The sequence below is a fragment of the Salvelinus namaycush genome, chromosome 2 (genome assembly GCF_016432855.1).
Source record: "Salvelinus namaycush isolate Seneca chromosome 2, SaNama_1.0, whole genome shotgun sequence".
Classification (NCBI taxonomy): Eukaryota; Metazoa; Chordata; class Actinopteri; order Salmoniformes; family Salmonidae; genus Salvelinus; species Salvelinus namaycush.
This window is the reverse complement of record NC_052308.1, coordinates 36,733,181-36,752,906: the sequence shown is the minus strand read 5'-3', so window position 1 is coordinate 36,752,906 and position 19,726 is coordinate 36,733,181.

The window sequence follows — 19,726 nt, the reverse complement described above, 5'->3', positions numbered from 1 at the left end:
CAGGCAGCTGTTCCACTCATGCAAAAAGCAGAAGAGGGAAAACGAACAGGGGCTGAGGAGAGTCTGGTGTTGCAGAGTGGTGGAGTCGGTGGAGCTTCACGTTTTACAGCACAGAGGGTTTTGGAATGTAGTCTCCCAAGCTCCCCGCCCTCAGGCTGTTTAACCGTTAACCGTTTCCCTCCTCCTCCGACCCGACAAGGCGGCAACAGCCAGCCATGCATGACTGGACCAGACCGGAGAAACCTGTTCTTTCTCATAGCCCCCAGTTCCTCCCTGGTTCACGGACTCAATGGCCCCTTGTCACTCTCTCTGGCTCATTGTCTCAATAGTCATCGATTTCCTTTTCCTAATTTCCTTAGGATCCTATTTTCCTTTCCTAATTTTCCTAGGAAATGTTCCTGTCCTTCATGAACGCTGACATGAAAAGGCAAAATAAATCGGACGAATTCGGACCCTATCTTTTCTTAGCCTAGCGGTAACGAGCGTTGGGTCAGTAACCAAAATGTCGCTGGTTCGAATCCACGAGCCGGCAATGTGCAAAAATCTGCCGTTCTGCCCTTGAGCAAGGCAGCGAACAACAACGGTTCCTTAGGAGCCGATGACGTGGACGTCGATTAAGGCAGCCCCCCCGCACCTCTCTGATTCAGAGGGTTTGGGTTAAATGAGGAAGACACATTTCGGTTGAATGCATTTAGTTGCGCAACTGATTAGGTATCCCCCTTTCCCTTCCCTTCCCTCAAGCCGATCAATTGTCACCAAGAAAAGACGAGGAAGCCATTTTAAATGATTGGGACACAACCTCACCGATACCACTGATGGCTGCTTGAAATAATAGAAGAGCCTGGGGATGCCAGCTGTTTGTTCCCCTCCAGTGATTTATGCTCAAGCTGACATCAATCATTATGCTTCAGTTAAAGAACCACGAGAGCGCAGCCTGTCCATTGTAGAAGAGAAAAACCTTGTTTACCCTGACAGAATTCTTTCCACCACGGAGAGGGTGAAGGCTCTCTCTAGTTGAGGTTTTTGCCGTCTGGTTTGAAGATGTGCTTGAGAAAGGGAGTTCCAACTTCTAACTCAGAATAAAACAATTGATAATATATAATCATTCTATTGTGTTTTCCTACATTGGAGAGTTATTGGTGATTCTATCAATGTTGTATTTCTGATCAGTTTTCCAGGTATTTTCCATCGTGTTAAAAGACTAATACGCCTTAGCAAACTCTCTAAAGTGTTTGTTGTCTGAAATACCCGCCTTGACAACATGCGGTCTCCTACCGACTACTACTGCAGTGAGGAAATGAGGTGAGGGGGGTGTAAGGACAGTTCAACCCAAAAAGCAGGAAAAGGTCAAAGTGATCCAGAGAGAGTTGTGACACATGGTGACCCAGGTTTGTACAGCATTCAGATACATTACCGCTGACGGTCACCAGAGATCCACATTATCATCTAATCTACACCAGTCAATGAGATTCAGTCAAAACTGCCCAACTGAACAGCCTGTCCAAAGTGTTGAACTAAATTTAGCGATAAAACATATACATATTAGCGTACCTATAATCATACTATTCCATCAATAACGTTCATCAGCATCAAAACTAAAATAATTGAGGTTACCCGCATACACGTCACACATGGCCACTTCACTGCTATATTACGAAACATCAAAGAAGGATCGCTTGATTGAAATGCTAAGGCTGAGCTTGTTCATTCTAGTATAAAGACGACAGCCATACACATCAATGAAAATGGTGAGGCAATGGTCTGTGGGGCACATGGGCCCCGTTCCAAACAGGATGCTACCCAGTCTTGAAAGGTATGCTGATGTTACCTGCTTCTCCACTACTGCTGCTCAGGAGGATCTGAGACTGACGTTCTGTTATATAACCCGAGGAGAGCTACATAGACATGCTTCCTATTTCAAACACACACCGAAAGTTATGAAGCTGAGGAAAACAGAAACCACATGCCACTGAAATGAGCAGTTACGAAATCATGTCCCACTTTAAACTAACAATATCTGTTAAGGCTTAATGAAGCTGTCGTAAAGCCTTTATAAAGCCTGTAGAATAACTAAGGGGTGCTAGGACTGCTGACAGTGGCAATTAGATTAGAGATTAGAAAACCTTTATTGTCCATTTAAGTTTACACTAAATGGAAAATTGTATTTGGTGTTCTGGCTCACATTAAAAGGAATTGAAGTAGTAATCTGAAGATTGCTGCTGGTGTCTGTTACCAGCTACCATCTACTGTTGTGCCCTTGAGCAAAGCACTTCATCCCAAAGTTGGGAAAGACAGATGATACACTTGGAGACAAAGTACTAGTCTAATATATTCAAGAAACCTGTTTAAAAAAACACGACTTTCCTCAACTTTTTGGGGGGGATTTCTAAACTATTCAAAGAAGGGAGTGTAGTGTGTGTGTGTGTGTGTGTGTGTGTGTGTGTGTGTGTGTGTGTGTGTGTGTGTGTGTGTGTGTGTGTGTGTGTGTGTGTGTGTGTGTGTGTGTATCTAATTGGCTGAAGGGTGTTTCCAGTGGAGCAGACCAGACCCTAGCTATTAAAGCTCCAGACAGGTTCCACCCAGCCTGCAGCCACTGGCCTGGCTTCATCTGTTAGATCCCTTTGTTGCTGTTGGGGAGGCAGGGAAATAAAGGTGGACGCTTCTATATGTGAGGAATTCCAACAAGCCAGTTTCAATGGGGGAGTGGCCTGACTACCGTCTGACTCCAGATGTATGGGTAAAAGGGATCCTCTCTGAGACAACAGTGAGCCAAATACACACAGACAGACAGTGAGACAGTGAGACAGTCACACAGACACACAGACACACACACACACACACACACACACACACACACACACGTAAAGAAGACAGCAAAGGAATATAACACATCCCCTAACACGTTGTCTCACTGTCTCATCAAGGCACGTCCTCACTGACCTTAGCAACATCTCACTTGTTTCTGCTTTTCTCAACACAGATGTCACCAACAAAAACCCATCTATGTTGAGTCTTGATGTCAGTCTTACTGAACATCCAATAATAACAACAACCTGGTATAGCAGGCCTTGCACAACAGCCCAGCCTGCTAACATCGTTTCTCTAGTGAGCCAAGCTGGGAGGAACAATAACAAGCGTTCGGAAGTAGAAGTCCTTTTTGGCTGCATGCCCTCATGTGCTACTTCCTTTGTTCTCTTTTACCAAACAGGTTGGAACTAAGATTGAGATGTCCGTTAGTTAGGGAGGTGAATACATCTGCAACACAGATAACGCTAGTTCGTTAACACATACACACAGGCATATTTGGGAGACGCCCAACTCTCTCTTTCTCTGATCTTGCCACCCTCTCAAACAGGTTCACGCACGCTTTCATTTACACACACAAACAATGGTTGCATTCGTAGTGGGGTTTTGTATTAGGCAGCCCCTCTGTCTGCCCTCACTGGTGCTATTTCTGTCTCCAGGCAGAGGGAAGGTCTGTTATGTAAGGCAGGGCCCTTATTTCCTACTTCTCCACTGCAGTCACAGTCATGTCCTCCCCTATACTAAGTATTTTTCTCTCTCCAAACTTCTCATGATGGGAACTTTGTAGCTGCTTGGTGTGATTCACGGTATTCATAAGGGGATGTGACCTCTCTCTGTCTCTCTGAGAGAGAGGGAGATCAAGAGAGGGAGAGAGAAAGAGTGAGAGACAGGATAAATAATACGTAACACATTTTATATGTATTTTATTAGTTTATACCAGCATCTGTCGGCTGTTGTAAGCCCCTATTTTGCATAGCCATATGGGGAAGTGACTCTATTTTGAGCGCAGTGATAATGATCATTATTCTGTTCTCCCACAGCACATGCTGCACCTGTCCAAAAACCTGACAGGGAAAATCACCACCCACTGCACAACACAGGCCCAAAAACACAACATCTTATAACAGTTACCTCAGGTGTCTGTAACAAACTACAACAAAACATTTGCCTACTTGTTGTCTTTTCTTCATGTATTGTCAGAGAGTTGTAAAGATGGGTGAAATGTAAGTAGTTTTTCTAGTCTACACAGTTTGAGGAAGTGGAGGAGACCACATCCGCCTACAGACATGACTATATGTATGTTGACATCTAAACTGCTATCCAATCATGACTTGAGGCAGACCAACCACCTTTCCTGTTTATGCCTCCATCTGTTCTATCAGCCATGTGTCTACCTAGTATGTAAGGTTACATTTAGCCTGGTCCCAGATCTGTTTCTTCTGTCTTGCCAACTCAAAATCAAATCAAATTTTATGTCACGTGCACCGAATACAGCTGTTTGTACCATGTTTTTTTTTTTTTTTTTTAAGGGGTGGATCAGCTTAATATTGCGGAAAGAATGTTGCTTCCAATGTAATTGTCTGCATCATTTCCAATCCCCCATATTTTTTGGGGTAAATATATATATCCATACACGTATGCATACATATACACATATATACATACACATACCTATATAGACATACATACTTTTTTAAAGAGTATACCTTTATTATTATTCCCCGCAAACCCTACCACCGATCCCCCAATTGGAGTAAACTGATAAACATTTCTGTTTTTACCTTCAATTTATACATCTTATACACATTTTACAGACACAGTCTACTTTATAATAGTTCTCTCTTGTTTGTTCTTAGTCCTTCCTCTATTTCTGTTGTCCATCCAGTTTGATTTCCACTTGTAACTGTGCTATTTCACAAAGGCTCCGCACCTATACACATTTCACAGATCCCGTATGCCCTACATTGTTTATCTTGTTATTAGTCCCACCCTTCAGCTCCACTCAACCCTTCCCATCTATCTTCCAACATCATCCATTTCGGATTTTTATTTGCCATATATTTTTCAACTGTGCTGTGATGCTTCACAAAAGATTTGAATCTTCCTATTCTCATAGCTTCCACGGATTGTAAATTAAAAATAAACATTTTTGCTAAAATAATTATTATATTATTGATTGATTGACTATGGCTTTTCAAATCCCCCAGTATTGCTATCTGTAGCGTTAGTTCTACGCAAATGTTGCAATTCTTCAACCATTCCTGGACCTGTGACCAAAAACGAGCTACATACGGACAATACCAAAATAAATGATCTAATGACTCTGCCTCCTCACAGCAGAATCTGCAGAGCTGGGAAGATTGTATCCCCCATATATATAACATTCTATTAGTTGCAAGAATTTTGTACAATAATTTAAATTGAAAAATTCGAAGTTTTGAATCCGGCGTTGTTTTGCGTATCAATTCATAAACCATGTGCCATGGAATGGGTACATCGAAAATCTCTTCCCAACTATTTTGCAATTTATATGGCACAGCTGTCAGTTTTTTGGTCCTTAAATTAAATTGGTATATGTTTTTATTTATCACACTTTTCTTTAACCATTTATGTTCTTTAATATAGGGCCGACATACAAGTTCCTTACTTTTTTCCCCTTCTACTTGCCTCTTCCATTTTTGTGGTAATGCTGCAATTAATTGGTTGTAATTTTGGGTAGAGCAGACATTTCCATATGTCTGTGTTAGCTGCATGTGTGACATTACTCCACCAGTCCTATTTATGATATCATTCACAAAAATTATACCTTTTTTAAACATTTCTTCGATAAATACAGTTTTTTTATCAATTACTATATTTGAATTTAACCACAATATTTGTTGTACTATTTGTTCCGTCCTTTCAGGTGGATTAAACTGAAATTGCAACCAACTTTCTAAGGCTTGTTTAAAAAATAAAGATATTTTGGAGATTATTTCCTTTTCAAACAACCGAAAGTGAGCAGGTGTAATCTGAATAAAGGGAAAAAGGCCCTTCTTGAACATAGGATGAGACATTCGTACCAATCTACTAGAGAACCAGTTTGGATTTAAGTATAACTTTTGTATGACTGATGCCTTTAGTGAGAGGTCTAATGCTTTAATATTTAATAATTTCTGCCCTCCGAATTCATATTCGTTATATAAATAGGCCCTTTTAATTTTATCTGGCTTGCCGTTCCAAATAAAATTGAATATTTTTTGTTCATATAATTTAAAAAGCAGGTCACTAGGTGTAGGCAAAACCATAAGCAAATAGGTAAACTGTGATATGATTAAAGAGTTAATCAGGGTGATTTTCCCACAAATAGACAGGTATTTTCCTTTCCATGGTAGCAAGATCTTATCTATTTTTGCTAACTTTCTATAAAAATTTATTGGAGTGAGATCATTTCTTTCTTTTGGGATTTGTATACCGAGTATGTCCACATCTCCGTCAGACCATTTAATTGGTAAACTACATGGCAATGTAAAATGTGTATTTTTTAGTGATCCAATACGTAATATGGTACATTTATCATAATTTGGTTTTAATCCAGAGAGGATAGCAAATGTATCTAGATCCTCTAAGAGGCAGTGGAGAGACTCTAGTTGTGGTTTTAAAAGAAAACATGAATCATCAGCGTACAATGACACCTTAGTTTTTAGGCCCTGGATTTCTAATCCCTTAATATTAATGTTTGATCTAATTTTAACAGCTAACATTTCGATGGCAATAATAAATAGATATGCCGATAGTGGACAACCTTGTTTTACTCCTCTAGATAGTTTAAAACTTTCTGAGATGTAGCCATTATTTACTATTTTACACCTAGGGTTACTATACATAATTTTAACCCATTTTATAAGAGATTCCCCAAAATTGAAATATTCTAGGCATTTATATATAAACTCCAGTCGTACTTTATCAAAAGCCTTTTCAAAATCAGCTATACCATCAGCTGTACCATGTTTTGTGCTGCTACTATGTTGTGTTGCTACCATGTTGTCATGTGTTGCTACCATGCTGTGTTGTCATGTGTTGCTGCCTTGCTATGTTGTCTTAGGTCTCTCTTTATGTAGTGTTGTGTTGTCTCTTGTCGTGATGTGTGTTTTGTCCTATATTTATAATGTTATTTAAAATATATATATATAATTTAATCCCAGCCCCCATCCCCGCAGGACTTTTGCCTTTTGGTAGGCCATCATTGTAAATAAGAATTTGTTCTTAACTGACTTGCCTAGTTAAATAAAGGTTAAATAAAAAAATAAAAAAATAAAACTGGTGTAGACTTTACCGTGAAATGCTGCTAGGGTCATTGTCACACCAGCACAAACTGATCTGGGACCAGCTACGCTATGGGCCCTGGTGGTCAAAAGTTGTGAACTACAGGTATATAGGGAATGGGGTGCCATTTTAGATGAAACCTAAATACGATAAGCCTTGCCTTATACAGTCTCCCCATGGAAAATCCCCTTCATGTGATGAGAGAGCCATCTGGTGGCAGAAACAGTTCTGATTCTGCTCCAGTGGCCTCTACCCCAATTCTGTGGCTGCCCTGAATTGCATTTCTGTTTACCTCTTTAATAATATACAGCTATATGGAATAATATCTATGATACTGTATGTGAATGTGGTAAATCATACAACAGTCTCAAATAAGGTTATTTTTGGTTTCACGCTGTCGTACTTCACTAGTCTTGTGATGTATTCCTCAGCTATTTGGATCAAAATTGAGAAAGGAGGTTGCACTTGTGTTGCACTTGAGAAATACATTTGCTAAATCGCCCCAGTGAGTCCTATAAGAATCAGGCAGTGGGTGTGCTAGTATGGATACTGGAACATAGCCAAGGCCTTGAGCACCTGTTTGCAGTGTGCCCCAGCCAGCCCTGCCCAATCCAGGACACTGTATACGGCAAATGCTGAGAGGACAAAGTCCTATCTGATGTGACAGCACACACAGATACTTCCTGTCTGAAGTGACCCATGTTTGCAATGCAAATATGATGTGTGAAGGGCTTTTATAGTGGGAGCCTTTGCATTTTTTACCTGAGTAAACACCAGGGAATCAAATGATAGGCATATCCTGTTTTAGAAGGATAGTTCAGCTCACCCAGGACAACATCTGACTTATTGTATAAATTGGGTGAACTATCCATGTAGTAAAGCTTTTTAGATGATACAGCAATAAGTCACCACAGCTTGAGTTTAGTAAAGTATTATCTTTATCTTATGTATTAGTAATGGGGGGGGGGGGAAATCGATACAGTTACATATTGCAATATTATTTTTGGCTGATATTATATCAATATTTGACTCGATTTATAAAACAATATATACTGTACATTTGATTATTTTTGTTGCTACTTGTCAGGTTTTGGCCAGGACTGTTCAGGTTTTGGTCACTAGATGTCCCCATTGCACCTTTTTTGAACCTTTTGTTTTTTCCTTGCTCTAATTATTGTTTGCACCTGTGTGTCGTTCCCTTGTTGGTATTTAAACCCTGTGTGTTCCTCAGTTCTTTGCTCAGTGTTTGTATGTTAGCACCCAGCCCCAGCCATGCTATGAACTTATTTCTCTTGTTGGATTTTCCAGAGGTACTCTGGTTTTGTTCTTGTTTATTTTTGATTAGTCTTTTGAGGTTTGTTTTTTTCCCTTGCTGTTCTTACCACTTTGTGGATTTTCTTTGTATTTTGGAGGATATCCATTTTTGTCTCTTGGCTTTACTTTTGACGTTGTGGATTTATATTTTTGCCTGAAGATCTTTTACTTTGATTAAACCACCGTCTCTAGTACTGCTGTGTCTGCCTCATCTTCTGGGTTCTGCCGACTTTTAGTGACTGTTTCTCACACCGGGTCCTGACAGAAAAAAGACTAATCAAAAATAAACAAGAACAAAACCAGAGTACCTCTGGAAAATCCAACAAGAGAAATAAGTTCATAGCATGGCTGGGGCTGGGTGCTAACATACAAACACTGAGCAAAGAACTGAGGAACACACAGGGTTTAAATACCAACAAGGGAACGACACACAGGTGCAAACAATAATTAGAGCAAGGAAAAAAACAAAAGGTTCAAAAAAGGTGCAATGGGGACATCTAGTGACCAAAACCTGAACAGTCCTGGCCAAAACCTGACACTACTGTAGTTAGCGTTAGCTAGCGCTAGTCAGCTGTACCTGCGCCAAAACTCAGAAATTGTTCAACCTACAGCTTGTTCTGCATCTTCTTTTGAAATTGTAAGCCAACATGTTTTCAGCACTTTTATTTCCCAGACTGACCTAAACTCGTTGTCTCATGCTCTCTCTTGTCTCTCTAAAGCAGACATATAGTGAGCAATCTGTTTGGAACATCAAGTCGCAATAGAATCGCAGTATCGAATCGCAATACAATATAGAATCGTGAGGATCGTGAGAATCGCAATACATATCGCATCTGCACCTAAGTATAGTGATAATATCGTATCGTGAGGTCTCTGGCAGTTCCCAGCCCTACCACAGTATTTATAAGATTGACCGTAGAAAGTGGAAGAACCTGACACTCATTTCCACACAGCAGGAACAAAAGGTCCCCTGTGGCAGAAGATTCAGAAGAAAAGGTCCACCTTTTCTCAATGTTCCCCCCCGCTTCACAGAGCCTGATTTAGATCAGCTAACCGGGTTTACAGGACTGTCTATAGAAGAACTTCTGTTGATACACAAATTACTTATTTTAATCAAGAGTGATCGACTCTATAATTCCAAATGCCACATTCATCACATGCAATTAGCTGAGCATCTTATGGATTCAACACTGTGATCGGATATGGATCTACCTAACCTAGTCAATCAGTAACAGCTTACCACAATATTGATCTATGGTAGCCCACTGAACTAAAGCCTTGGGAGCCAACACAACTCTTCAGGTCTCAGGCAAGGTTTATTCATAAAACAAGTAAGGTTCCCAAACACCTCCATTACATTAACAGTAATGCAGCATTTATTTATCTTCTAGTGTGAGGTACAGTTTACAGTATTGGTAAAAGCATGAGGGTCAAATGCATCCATTACGCCCGCTGTCTCATCTGCTATTGAAACGGCATATCCATAGAAATAGAATTAGAGTACATTGACTTGAATGGGATTCTCTATTCCATTAATTCTATTTCTGTGGGTATAACCTGCAGGGGGCAGAGTGGTCCCCTTTAAGAGAGACAACTCCTCATATAAACATTGACAGTACAGGAGCTACTTCACACAGTGAGATCTATCAGTCGGAAAGCTAAATGTTCCTTTCGTCAACAAAACATGACGAGACAACTGAGGGTCTCTGTTTCAATCAACAACTGTAAAATGACAAATCTCAGTTCAGTAAATGCACACACACACACACACACACACACACACACACACACACACACACACACACACACACACACACACACACACACACACACACACACACACACACACACACACACACACACACACACACACAAACAAACAGGCAAGGATGTACTAGAGGGTACAGTAGACAAACATGCTTGACACTGTACATTTCCAGGCTGTTTGAAGACTTATCATTGAGTGTGTGAATATTTGCATGTGTGTGCAAGAGCTTGTCTCAACAGACCATTCATTCACACTAGTATTAAACACATGGAGGTGACAACACACTGCATACACTGACTGTTTGCTTATAGTGTATGCTTATAATACACAGTATAACTCTTAAAATACACAGTATAACTCTTATAATACACAGTATAACTCGTATAATACACAGTATAACTCTTATAATACACAGTATAACTCGTATAATACACAGCATAACTCCTATAATACACAGCATAACAAGCAACTGATCTCCATCCATTTCCCACAGCTACCTTGTCATTATAAATCCTGAAATGTATCAATCGATTTGAATAATAAGACACATAACTTGCAAAAACTAGCAAAGACTGTATCTTTACACTATCAATCCGTAAAACATAGCATAATGATGATATTGTTATACTGTAATAGTTAAAATGTAGACATTGATTAGCTAAAGTCTCCCCGATACTTTGTTTTGAACAAAGATTATACTATGTTTTAAGCTACTTCCTTTCTGGTCAACAAACACTGTGACAGGTCACAAACGTATCAGTCATAGCCTATTCATAGCTTCTTCACTCGTCAGGCCACAACAACGTTGACAAACCAGAATATCGTCAATTCCGCAAACAAGACGCCACAACCTCTGACAAACAATAGCTCCTGAAACATTCAGCATGAATATCATTGACCCAATAGCTAATTTAAAATAGTCCACTCCACAACTGAGTGAGGCCATTTTGACACGCCTCTGTAGAAGTACTGTTATTAGACAGTTGTCAAACTTCTATTGCTGTTACTGTAAGTACAGGTATTAGAGAACAGTTACTTCACTCACATGCTACTTGTCTTCCTCTTGGTTGAGTTTGCTGCCCCGCCGGTCTTCTTCTGTTGGGACTGAGAGCCCCCCATGTTGACAGCAGCTTTCTTTACCCCTCTAAGGGAACTGGGCCTTTACCTGTCTGTCTGTAAGTCTATACAACTGCGTGCTCCTTTTAAGTGTGCACGTGTGTGTGTGTGGGTGTGGGTCATCCCAGGTCAAGTTAGCCAGCGTACTGTCCCATCCGTGTTTCTCTGACTACTGCTGCAGTGAATGACGCTGCAATGTCCATCCGAAACAGCCCTGATATCCTGCCAGGCTCTCTCTTCTGGCCCAAGCCTCCTCCCTCCCATAGACTTATTGCTCCCTCATTCCCTGCCTTTACTTCTTTCTTTTTCTCCCTGTCCCCTCCTCCTTCACCTCAAGCACACACACGCAGGCGCAGGCGCAAACACCAGGGAACAGACTGTGGTAAGCATTCGACTGGGAGTTATTGTACACTATACTACATCCAGGTGGAGACAATCAAGGAAGGAGGCTGGAAGGTACAGTACGTAAACCAGGTCAAGTTTCTTCGTCATAAAGTGATGTCATGTGGGTATAACCCAGGTTGTGTCCTAAATGGCGCCCTATTCCCTATACTATAGTGTACTACTACTACTATAGTGTACTATCCATATGGCTCTGTTCAAAATTAGGACACCATATAAGGAATAGGGGTTCCATTTGGGACTCAGCCCCAGATAGCAGGCACACAACAAGTCATGAGAGCAAACAGGACTCTGCTTGATGTGACGACGTGGTGTTACTTACTTCTGGTTCAACCTGTTTAGCAAGGATGGATGGTTCCATGTTTTGACTCAAATCTAAATGTCAACAGCAGTCCAGTCATACAATTTATTACATTTATTACAATTTAATACATGGAGAAAATCGGACCTCTCTGAAATGAAAATGGATGACCCTACCTTGAGAAAAATATAAAAATATATTTGACCGAAACCCTCCCTGAACGCTTGAAAAAAATACAATCGACCCTCCCCTATACCCAAAATAATCATTAGAAACCAAGTGGATAGCAGAGAATATGTGTACCGTTTACACTCACTTCCTGGACAGACCAGAGCCTTAGATATGCAGTTTTAGAAACTGTTCCTCGTCCTGTAAGCATTACATGGCAACGCAGACATTTTAATAGCACACGGGGCTGCAGGCCAGAAGGTTGTGGGTTCGTAGACCACCATGGACAGAGCTATTATTATTATCGTATTTGCAGGTCAATCGAAAAAAATGCCTTTTATAAACATTTCATGCAATTCTACATAATTGTACATATTAGCAGAATATTTTTTTAATACCCCACAAATGACCAAAATTACAGGCTAAGAATGGACAGAGAGATAGGCCTGTGTTCATATTATCTTATTTCTCCAATGCTAAATCAGTGTGTATTGTTTGCGCGCAAGGCCTAATCATTTAAAAGAAAATCGAAAGAAACCTTTGACTCTTCTCCTGAACTGCCACTGTAGCCCTACACAGCACAGCTATAGGTTAAGCAGCACACAAAAACGTTTTTTGATTAGCAAGAGCAGAGCAGGCCGGGGCTCAGGGTTGGAATATCTAGTGCTGTGTGTAATGCAACCTACTTTTATTCACACCATCCCAGCAGCTATCTTAGAAATGGAACCTTGCTCTGTGCTTCTCCCAGCATGCACTTCGTAGCCTATAGGCTATGGATCATTTGATTGTGACCACACTAAATAGCCTATAGTCGCCAATATATAGCCTAATAAGCAACTAATTCTAAAACACTGAGAAATATTGAAATGTCATCAATCACAAATGACATGACCCTCCACTGGACTAGATTTCTTTTTAAATACTAAACGCTCCCCTTGACTGAAATTGAAAAGGCATGACCCTCCCCCATTTCCCTCCATGTCCATTTCGATCCATCCCTTATCATGGAGTGATTATCTGACCAAAATGCATGCATGCAATTCCTGCAATTGCGAGTTGTGGTATTTGGAACCCCATTGGATTAGATGTTTTCCCATCTATTTCAAATGTTACGGTACTTTATTGCACAGATATGTGCTCTTTAGCGTGAACAAAAAGTATGTGTTAGCATACAGTAACACAAACGATGCAACTTGGTGTGACAAGGAGGAGACATATGTAACACAAGATGTACTTCCTTTCTTACAGTTATGAACCCACACTGGATCAATGCCATGAATAAAATCAATACCTTATATCTGTTTGTCAAAGAACCATGGGAAAACTTTAAGACAACTTTGTTTCAGGATTCAAGCTCACACAAGCCAGCAAAAACAGGTTCTGCTGCTCACACTGACTAATCCTTTTAGTTGTTTTTAATTTACCACAGCATAATGCTTCATTTCAGATTAACAGTCTATCTGGCAGGGTTGGGCAGTCAAATCCTGTTGAACACAATCAGTTTAGAAAGTGAATGAATTCTATTCATTCATGAAGAGCCCTCATGGGTAGTGTTAATTCAATCAATTCATGAATTCATCAGTAGTTTCAAGTGTCAGAAAATACAAAACACAGGGATTGAGATTAAGGGTTGCCCTATTGCCTGAGGCAAGTGACCTCAGTGGTCACGCAAGTTGAGACTGCTCCGTGTTTGCCCCATCGGGTCTGTGATTTTTTGTTTACTGATAACAACCAAAATGAAGTAGTCTGGTCGTCTTCTAGCTACTTTGTATTTTCGGGCAAACGATCATAATCATCGGGCAACCCAAAAATGACCTTTCAGACCTTAATGTCAATCCCTGAAAACATTAGCACGATTCCCTTAACACTGTAACAACACTGCCACAATCCTGCTCCGGTGACCTGTGCATAATAACAACGGTCAAAGTGAGGTCACTGTCACATTGTAGTCATAAATACCAGACATCTCTCTATCACACACACACACACACACACACACACACACACACACACACACACACACACACACACACACACACACACACACACACACACACACACACACACACACACACACACACACACACACACACACACACACACACACACCTAGCCATCTCTACTGTAATGATTGCATACTAGCTAGCCATTAAAGGTAAAAGCTCTCTGCTACAGACATACCTGGCCATGTTTCCTATAGACACTACCTATCAGAGATACAGTAAGAAGAAGAACGCATCTTCATTGACCAATAATAGCATCATGGTAGGAGGACTATTTGTCTGTGCAGTTCGTGTTCCCAATACCGATGGCAAATATAGCCTTTTAGCCCACGCCATGGCATTGTCACCTCGCCACCTTGCTTTCACAGAACAATTAGAATTATTTTCAAAGAGGTTCAATGATCTTCATAGATAATTTTCACGTTCAGTTACATGTTAAAGAACATCAAATCCAACACTGCTTGAAATGAATTTGCTTCAACTTTTTATCCATCCATCCTTTTGAGAACCGATTTAGTGAATCGTTATTTTACTGTAATCAGTTCGGGACTGTATGTTATTACATATAGCGGCATTTTAAACAGGTTGACAGGAAATGTCAGCAAAGACTAGGTATGAACAGCCTGACATCTAGTGGTAAACTAAGATAAATGGCATAGTTTTTTGGGGGGGGGTTAGGGGGTAGATCAGCATTAAAATATTGCAGATAGATTGTATCAATGTAATTGTCTGCCTCACTTCCAACCCCCCATATATATATTTTTGCAGATATATACACATACATAAATACATACATACATAAATATATATACGCATCTTTTTAAAATATTTCCTTAATTATCCTCCAACCCTACCACCCCTCCCCCAATTGGAGCAAACTAGTGAACAACTCTTAGGCCTGCATTTCCAGCTTATACATACTATATACCGTTTATGGACACAGTCTATTTTACAATCGTTTTATTTTGTTTGTTTTAACTCTTGTCTTTCCTCTACCCCTCCCATATATTTATGATGTCCATCCATTTTTTTTCTATTTGCCATATCTTTCAAACTGTGCTATTTCAAAAACGTTCTGAACCTATGTACTTTTTTACAGACACAGTATGTTTTACATTAGTTACCTTGTTGTTATTAGTCCCAACCTTCAGCTCCGTTCAAACATTGTTGGTAGTTGTTACAGGCATGACATGATTTCCCAAGGTTTGTCATCAAGATCTTCAACATCATAATTACAGAACTTTTTACACTTTATAGTGTACTTGCTTTTAGGGATGTTGACTCCCCTACTCATACAGTCGGCCTAATTGCCACGATGGAACTAATAATGACCACTAGTGTGGGTCTAATGTGACATCATGTTAAAGGGATCCAAATCCATTCCGTACGTGTTTAAAGGTGTTATGATGGGGAGGTTACTAGGCAACCTCACACACAGACCAGACACATCTGGTGTAGGCCTACAGTACATCCTGGCCAGGGGCAGTGACAGTGCAGTCTTCCTCAGCGTTTCCATTGAGAGGCAGGGGACCATGAGCAATGCGTGGATGTGAAACAGCACAGTGTTGATTCAATGTCTCCCTAGCACTTCCTACTCAACAAATGATAACTCACCCACATCAGCGCAGCCAAATTGCTAGGGGCAACACTTAAAAACAACAAGCTCCTGAAGTCCCTTCCACAACCACAAGTCTATAAATGGCAGGGTCATGGTAGTCTGGGAATCTCTCCCTTTAACTCCCTTTTCTAATACTGCCTGCTCACATATTACAATGATTATTTTCTAATACTGATCACATAATCCATTGTTTTCCCCTAGTGTTACTCAAACGGTTAGGCCTCATGAGCTCAATATAAATGGATTAAATTCAATTGGATTCCTTCACCTCCCAAGAGAACTTCTACATTCCAGTTCTCCAAAATGGGAACATTTGTGGGAATTTCTTTTGATTCCAAGAAACCGCAGCTTGCTTCCATTCCACATGTGAAAGAGCGGACTGGGGCTGTGCCTAAAAATATTATGTGCCGTCAAATCCTTACTTCCTCAATCCATGTTTCCTCAATTCCCCTCAAAGCCCATTGGAGGAGAGGATCCGAGGATCCCCCCTCTGACCTCCTTCAATGAGCTTTGATAGGAATTCAGAAAGAAAATGACAGAGGAAGAAAAGCTTTGGCATTTAGAAACATTTTCAGACACAGCCATATGTTGGCTGCTCCTGCCCATTTAACCCCTACTTCCTGTTCAGCTGAGCCTCAGCCTCTGCCTGGGGTGTGTCTGAGAGTGACCTCATCTTCCTTCCAGCTCTGAGGGCCTCAGAAATGCCAAAAACACTACAGCACATGATGCAATGTGAATGCAAGTTCGAGGCAACCAGTAAGCCAAAATGGATTGTTTCTATGAGTTCTTCACTCGTATTCATTCAGTCATAATGTAACTGAAAGAAAACACATGGAAGGAAATGAACGTTCCAGCACGCTGGTTGTCAGTTTTTGACCCTCTGTCTGAGCTGTGCTCTTTCTGGGATATACGCTGTTTTTGTGTGCGGTGAAAGAGGATTGTGTGTGTGTCACTGTGTGCGAGCGTGTGTAAGCCATGAGTAGCACCCTGTTCACTTCAGACAGACTTTACATTGCCTTATGTATAGTGCTGTGTGTGTACGGTTGAGCCTTGCCTTGTGTTGGCTACTGGAACGTTGGTCATTGGTCAACAAGTGGAAAATCTGTGGAAAGAATTTCCTGTTGATGGACAATATCCACCATAAATCAAATGATTAATCAATCAATGTGAGAATCACATTGTGAGAAAGGCACATGCACTGTTGTGTGGTGAGTGTGTGTGTGTGTGTGTGTGTGTGTGTGTGTGTGTGTGTGTGTGTGTGTGTGTGTGTGTGTGTGTGTGTGTGTGTGTGTGTGTGTGTGTGTGTGTGTGTGTGTGTGTGTGTGTGTGTGTATGTGTGTGTGTATGTGTACACGCGAAAGTGAAATCCTTGACCAAAACACAGGTTTAGAACCCCTCTACATTGTTCAGATAGAGTGACATTGTAACTCTATCCTCCAGTCCTCTTATTAGCTCCCCTACTTCAAAGAATCTCAAGCTACCTCACTTTACATGAAGTCACCTTTCAGTCAGATGGGTTTTTCTTACTAGCAGGGTTGAAACAGTGCAGCCTGGCTGTGTTAGCCTAGAATTCAATCAAACCTGTCCTGCAGAAACCTAAGCCACTGCACTCAAACATGAACTAATGGTGTTAGGTAACTAATGGGCTGCCCCCACAAAAAGCAGGTCCAGACTTTTTAATTTCACAGCTTTCCTTTTTCATCCAAATAAAGGAAAGCATTTTAAGTGTGTTTAATTAGAGCAGGGATTAATTATCCCGTGGTTGAATAAGACTTACATAAACACAATACAAACACGTGTTAGAAAAGCCGAAAACAACAGGCTTACAGGCATGAAAAAGTACAAACTAGCAGTGCTCACACATGATCCACGACACCGGCTGTGGTGTCAGCTCAGCTAGTTGTTTCCAGAGTTAAAGAGCTTATAACATTGCCAGACTCTCACACTGTAAGAGTGAAAGAAAGTAATTAAAAGGATAAATGCTTTAATAGTAATCCTCCCTTGCCAGAACCCCCATCTAGACAGTTAATGCAGAGTTTTGGAAAATTAAGCATTACATTTGATTCAAGCAGAATTGACAGGCTACAAAAAGAAGGATGATTCAGTGGAAGACATATTTTGCTCTCATTGAGTCTCATTCCTCGGGGACTACTGATAACCTATATATTATAGAAAGTAAAAGATATTTGCATGTGAAAATGTCATGGGATGCATTTGCTCCATTGATTCCCCTATGTGGTTGCACTTTACTTGAACCCATGTTATATGGGCTACAAAAAAACTGTTATAATCATGACACAACAAATGAACAATCATGACTAGCCAACTTGTGTGATCTTATGCTAACTGACTTTACATGGTCATAATAGCCTACTTTCAATAAAACAGAACTATATATCATAAACAAGAAACTACAGGGCCTGTGTTAGTCCATGTAGGATTCATAGGAAACTTGAACAGATGAGACTATGGTTTCAAATCATGTTTTAAAAATGAATTGCTCTCATGGAACGTTACTCTATAAGTAGATATTGTGATTATAGCCTAGTCTTTGGTGTCTGCACATACGCTGTGTGACTTTTAACATGCAAGTACTGTCATGTCGCCCATGATCTTGTGCCAAAGTGAGTTAAATAACTTTTAAAGCAAAATTATACTTCAAAATGTAATATAATTAACATTCCAAATTTGTTATGTGATTTTACATTTTAGTAGATGCCATCACGATACATAACACAACGGTATCACTATCCATCTAACAGTATAGCGCTTTACATTTTTACAGGCAAAAACAGTCAACACAGGGCTGGCGATTATAGCCAATAGTCCAAAAGTTAAATGTCCTACCTTTCCAGTGAATTTACCGGATAAATCCGCAACCCAACTTTCAAGAGACGTCAAAGATGGTGTTATGAAGTTATTTTCTTCACTATGAAAACGTCCCTTGCAAAGCACGATGTGATGGGCAGTCCAATGTCCCAACGCGTTCTTCAAAGAGAACTGTCCTGTGGCGTATATTCCACGCGGTGGGTGACGCGGATAAATGGGGAAATTAACTTTCTGGGGGCTATGTGCCAGGAATGTGATTTAAAGACACAGTCGGTTAATTTACGACATGAATCTTACAGATAGGAACACAATGCGTGGTCACCTCTCTTTGGAGTGCAAGGCTAAATAGGCAACAGTGTGGCATGGAGTCTACAGTAGCTATTATATAAGCCTATTGGCTGCAGCAGACAGTAAAATCCTTGCAGGATTTATTTATGTTGTTCATAATTTACTGAAAGTAAACACACACACACGTGCTAAATTGCAACTAGGACATGGTCCAGCAAAAAGTGTGAATAAGCAGAAAAGCAGCTTTAATTAAAAGTTGTTCACAGTTTCCATATTTGTAAACAAATTAGAACAAGCCCATAATCCTACAGTACATTTTAAATGCATTCTTATGCAAACAGTGCATTAGGTATCGACCAAAAATAACAGTTTATGTAAATTAGTCATCTCCAGATCAATTCACAATTCAGATTAAAATCACCATTTATTCAAAGTGCATTTACCAGAAGCCTCAATACACTTTACAGAAAAATAAATACAAATGAAGCCATAAAAATGTAATGCATCCAGTCTCCTCTAGTAGATACACAACTCAAAAGATCCATCCTTTACATCAGGGGTGGGCAACTCCAGTCCTCCTGGGCCTGATTGGTGTCACACTTTTTCTCCATCCCTAGCAAACACAGCTGACTAATCAAATTGCATTCTAAACTGAAGATCATGATTAGGTGTTTATTGGAGTCAGGTGTGTTAGCCAGGGCAAAACTGTGACACTGATCAGGCCCTCGAGGACTGGAATTGCCCACCCCTGCTTTACATGGACATTTGGAGATGCTAGAGAAGGATTCCCTTCCCCTCATAGATTTCTC